Source organism: Lygodium microphyllum, chromosome 12 (genome assembly GCF_053477565.2).
Source record: "Lygodium microphyllum isolate KBCC chromosome 12, Lygodium_microphyllum_v1.1.10, whole genome shotgun sequence".
Taxonomy (NCBI): domain Eukaryota; kingdom Viridiplantae; phylum Streptophyta; class Polypodiopsida; order Schizaeales; family Lygodiaceae; genus Lygodium; species Lygodium microphyllum.
This window is the reverse complement of record NC_141146.1, coordinates 71,428,619-71,434,618: the sequence shown is the minus strand read 5'-3', so window position 1 is coordinate 71,434,618 and position 6,000 is coordinate 71,428,619.

Genomic DNA, 6,000 nt, shown 5'->3' with positions numbered 1-6,000 from the left:
AAGCACGATGATGATGGCTGCAAGTTTCCACATAGTAGATGATCAAAGGGATTATGAATGAAGATGATGGTGATAACTATGATGGAGATGATGGTAATGACTATAGTGAAGAAGAAGATGATGGTCACATCACATTGATCCCTAGCCTAGGGCAACAACAATAGTCAATGGTGCAACACATCACTCACTCTCTATCCCTTCCCTTCACATAATGTTAGCCCCATCTTGAGTAAGCAAAGAAGTAAAAGAGCACCCATCAAAATGAAGACTTAAAATTGGACCAAAATTTTGACAATACAAGCACTTGATTTCATATAAGCAAATAATCGTGTAAGTTGGATAATGTAATTAGTTGAAGCCAAGAGTGTTGGGCTCACTCCTATCCAACTTGTGATATTTTTTAAGCAATCCCATTTAGCCTCTAAGCACTTGTATTGTAAAATCAAATCATAAGGTCACTTGAGTGGGCAAAATATCCAAGTGAACAAAAAGTGGTGCAAAATCCTCAAAAACATGTATAGAAAGCAAAGAAGGGAATACAAAGAGTCATTTGAATATGTGCCAACTTTTGAATGAGGCTAGTCTATCCATTCTTTGCTCACTAGTTCTTGTGGCTCTCGTGCTTTGTTGAGAGAGGAAGTATGAGATAGAGAGTCAGAAAGAGAGTGCAACAATGAGAGCACAAGGAATGTGGCATGAAGTGCTTGGTTCTCTACCATTTCCTTAGTTGTGCATCCTTGTCATGCTGGCAACTCGAGGCTAGTGGTGGGCTATGCATCTGAAGCTAAGACTCCTTTAGCTTGCAAGAGACTACAACGATGAGTTCTATGAGAGTAGCCAATGGTTATGAGGAGAGAGATGAGTGGCTAGGTGAGAGCTATTCTTTGTCGAATGGTTGAACTCCGGAAACAATAGGAGCTCCAAACATGTCCCATTGTTGATGAGCGCACTTGTGACTTGAAGATTTGGTTCCATTGCCAAGATAATAGAATCAATCATTGAAGTACTCACTTTTCTATTGTGCATACTAAGAAGGGTGAGTGAGAGATTAGTAAGCGATCAATTTTTGCATGCACATCATTGGCGTTCAAGGCATGCATAGTTATAGGTTGGGAGAAAAAGACAAACATAGTTAATATGAATGGTCTTCTTGCTAGGAGCCAAATGACAAGGGCAAGCAAATGAACCCATTGAGGGACCCACGGAACAAACAATACCTTAAATATTTGTGTGTTTGTTTAATATTTGAATTTTCATGATTTCTTTTACTTTTGTTTGAATGCCTTTTATACTCAAATGTGCTGCACTCAAATTCTACCTTCAAGTTCTATCCAAAATGAGTTTTTTTATTTTTTCATGTTCATCTCTCTGGCCTACTATATCCTTGTCCTAACTGTTAAAATGGCAAGCTCAACACATGTAGACATTGATGATGGACCACTTGGCTAGATGGGTCCACATGTCTACACTTAGCATGTTGGTGGTCATTATGATCCCCACATGGCCATTGACTTATCACTTATTGTATTTAGGTTACTGCGCCTACCTACAACGGGCATAGTTATAGTGCCAATTGATTAGTATAGTCAGTTATGCACTATTTGACTTATCTTATTTATACCTTGTGTACATTGTATTGTGTATGGAAGAAGAAAAAAAAAACTAGTAAGAAAGTGTTTTTTGGCCTCCATCTCTCTTCTTCTGTCATTGAGTGAGCAACCTCTTTTGTGTATGGTGTGTGTTTGGCCCACAGCAGCTCAAGAAAGTCCCCCCACCATGCAATTCTTGACACTAGATGTCTCGATCTAGCATTCAATGTGTGTCCTATCTCCAAATCTATCCTATTCACACTTAATATTTCATTGGATGCTAGATTTCAATCGCGAACCATTTTGGTAGGTCTTGCGGTTTTCATTGTTCCTCTATCCGTGTTTCTTTGCTCAGCATTTGTCATTCCTCCCTTAATCGTCGGTGTCATAGGTGAACAGGTAGGTGCCCCTTAGTGCGTCTAGTCTTAGGAGGCCGAGGTATTTCAGGATCACTATCTGAGCTAACTTCCGATTCGAAATCAAACTCTCCGTTTTCGCTAGAAGAGGGGCTCTCTCTTGGTGGTCGTAGCTCCGAAGGTGAGTCCGTTCGCAGCAGTGGTACATTGGACTAGGCATGTCCGCTTGCAATCAATTTCCCCTATGTGCTCCAACCAAGTTTGATCACAGCCCTCATGTCTGACTCCATCTCTAAGTGCACTCTGCTTGTGTGGTCTGGGGACTGCTTGTATTTGTTCGATTACATGTCCCCCAGTGTCGTACTCTAGGATATCGATTTTCTTTTTGCTCTCACTACTAAAGGAACAATAGTGCTCATACTCGTCGTCGAGCTGTCTCGTTAGGTTGCTCATGATTCTTTTGGTTCTGACTACTCCCTTCTTGTTGGTCGAGAAGTAAGGCCCAATTGTATTTCAAGTTCAAATTGTGTACCTTGGACCATCGCCATTCAAGCTCATCGAAGAGATCTTGGAGTGGCTTAAGGGTCATCGTTGGATTGCCAACCAACTTGTTGGTTAAGTATCCTAGGACCTCTGGAGCTCACATCTATTGCTTTGTTGATCTCATTCTCCAGTATGGGCTCAGTGTCCTTCAGGTGCTCCTGGGCCTCCCTTACCCATTCTTTCACCTTCTTGATGCCTTCGAGTTGGCGCTTCGGGTTGGGGTACTCTCCAACCTTAGCACTTTTCTTTTCAACCATCTGAGGCGTTGATGTCTCTTCTTCTGCGTCAATGGCTTTCCCTCCATCCATTAGAGTCGTGGCACTTTCAATTTTGAGGGTGACCCTAGCATCTGGTCTCCTCTTCCTTTGTCTCTAGCTCCTCTTTCCAACTGAGGTTGCATCAAGGTTGCTAGGGCCTAGCAATGATATGCTGGCCTACTTCATTTGCGCATGGGTCATGGCATGCAACGGGATAGGTGTGGCCTCCCCGTTGAGTGTCTCAACATCGAACAACCCCAATGGAATCAATGGCTTATTTGCCAAACTAGAGGATGGTCTTCGCCTAGGGCAGTTGACAAAGAGATGAGCGATTCCACACTCAGCGCATCTCAGGTCAGCCTTATCTCTGTTTGCTTGTTTCCTCTCGGGGCAGCGCGAAGAAAAGTGTCTTGGGTGACCGCAACTCCAACAAACGATTGGTTCTTGGGTTTGCCCTCTTAGGCCTCTACCTCTCCCTCTATTGAACGCCATCATCGATATTGGTCGATAGTCCATGTGGATAGTGTTGCCTTCCTCATCGTACGACATGTATGGGTTTACATAAGGCTCATCATTGCTAGGCTCGTCCACATAGTGGACTGGAGTGTCACTCGGTGGATGGGTCATGTAGGGTCTAGGTGGTCTAGGGATACATGTAGGATTTATTTCCATCCTAGGGATGGTCAGTTTATCGTCATTTGGTGCCAAAAGAGCCAACGTGGCTCCCCTTCCAAAGAAGTTCGGTGGCTTATTCGCAAGGTGGGGTTGACCGTAAAACTGTGGGTATGGGAGCCTCCAAGGTAATCGACAATGCATGGTTTCATGGCCAAACCTACCACAATTAGCACAAGGTCATGACCTAGGGTCATGACCTAGGGTCATGACCTAGGGTCATGACACTCAGCTGGCAAGTGGTTCCTACCGCAATGCACACATTGGATATGTGGGCGCATTGGTCATCTCATCCTCTCCTATAGTTTGGCTATGTCCATCGTAATCTCTACTAGCTCTTGTCCCGTCTCAGTGCCCTTCCCTTTGTCCTAAGTGCTTGAGTCTATTCTCTCACTCGGCGTTGAGGCTCTCTTGAAACTCCTGGCACTATACTCTTCCTGATTTGAGCCTCTAGATCCTCTTTCTTGAGCTAGTCATCCACTCTAATAGCTTCTTCAAATACCTTTGCCAGTGCGTCTCACTGCAAGCTTGAGTTGCTACCCAAGGCTTTGTAGAGCTCCTCACCATGTATTCCGTTGATGAATACTATGGATACTGCCCTTTCGATTGGTCTCTCACCCAGGGGAATTCTCTTGAAGAGACTCCTTACGTGGGTCACATAATCTCGAATGTCCTCTCTCTCTTTCTGCTTGACATTCATAAGCTACAATGACAGGTTATCAAAGTATCCTGGTTTGGAAAATTTCTTAATGAAGAGATTTTTCAAGCCATTGAAATCAGCATGCTCCGCAGCATCTAGACTTGTGTACCAAGTCCGACCCTTGTTGCCTAAGCATAGTCCAAAGGCTTGGGAGCGTTGAGAAGGATCAGTGAGGCCGTTGGCTTCACAGACCTGCTCAAACTGCTCCACAAAGTTGTATGGGTCATCGATAGCTTGGTATTTGTCCAGTTACTTCACTACCATAGGGATTTTTGATTGACTCTTAGAGCTTTGGTTGACTCCCAACCCCGTCAGTAGCGATGTTGCCAATGCTACAGCACTTTGTTTTGTAGCTGTGTTATCCAGCAGCCGCTTCGTCAGGAGCTCGCTTAGTATGAGATCTCCTTTCAGTGCTCTCTTACTCTCTGACCGATTCTTGTCCACTAAGGCTAGCACTCTCTAGATCTCTTGCATTTCTAAGCTCTGGCGCAAGTTCCTGGTTTGCTAATCCTGGTTATATGCAACCAGGCCTTACAGAGCCCTGTAGGCCAGTTTTCTCTCTTCCTTTAGGTTTTTTACTATGATGTCCTCTACCGACCGTGGTGTTCTAGCCGTGTTTGAGCATCGTATTGGTTCACTAAATGTTGGAAAACCTCAGGAAAGTCTCCTAGGTTAAGGTACTCATTTCCTCTACGGCCTGAGTTGCTTCCTTCCATGTCTAGGACTTCCTGTTTTTTGCTAAGTTGTCGATCAAGTTGATAAGGCCGGGCAGATCCACTTCCACAGTATTGTTTGTCCTTGTTATGTTCAGATTTTTGGTCGTGTTCTCCACTTGGTCCTACCTTTGGAGATTTGATATCCCTTCTATGTCTTTGAGTCTTCTCTTATTGGTGGGTTCCTTCAAGTCCTTAGGTCCAAGTGTGTTCCTTGCTACTTACAATTAGCCCTCAACTTACCCTCACTTTGTGCATGGATGCGCGTGTGTGCTCTTTTCTATGTATTGTGTGAAAGTAGGCTTTTAGCTTTCCTTAATTGATCTTTGAGTGTGGAACTCTGAGTGAGTGAGTAAAAAAAACAAAGTGTGCATAGCTCCGGTGCTCTTGTCTATGGGTTGACTTGACAGGGTCATGTGTTTAGTTCATGCGCTATCTCGTTCACCTCGGTGCAGGTCGAGTTGGGGTCTGGCATCAGCCCGCAACACCAAGCACCCTTTCAGACCGTTCAACCACAATCTCTAGGTTTGTAACTATGTGTGAGGCGTTCGGTGGGTTCTTCCAATGCAGGTCATGCTTCTCGTTAGCTAGGGTTTGTCAATTTCCCAGATTCTCTCTCTTTAGCTATGTCCAATTTACCAGATTCTCTCTCTTTGGTTTGTAACTACGTGTGAGGCGTTCGGTGGGTTCTTCCAATGCAGGTCATGCTTCTCGTTAGCTAGGGTTTGTCAATTTCCCATATTCTCTCTCTTGGGCTATGTCCAATTTACCAGTGTCCGATTCTGGGGATTAGACAGTAGACTGTCACAATCGGACAGGTGTGTCTCCGATTGGACATCTAGAGTTGGTCTGATTCTTGCGGTCCGATTTTAGAGCGTCCGATTCTGGGTGGTTTGATTGGGGTATGTTCGATTGGACAAGGCTATTGGTCCGATTCTAAGGTCATATCATTGCAAACGAATGGGTCGAGCGTCCGATCGGATAGGTTGTGTGTTCGATTGTGGGTAGTCCGATTTTCAAAATCAGCCGATCGGACGGGTCCGAGTGATCCGTGACTCTAGGAATCAAGCATTGTGAGGGGCGTCTAATTCCGCCGACCAAAACGCGTGTCGATCACTTATTTGCCCAAAAATCGAAAGATCGATGTTGCTAGTAGCTACCAGAACTTCT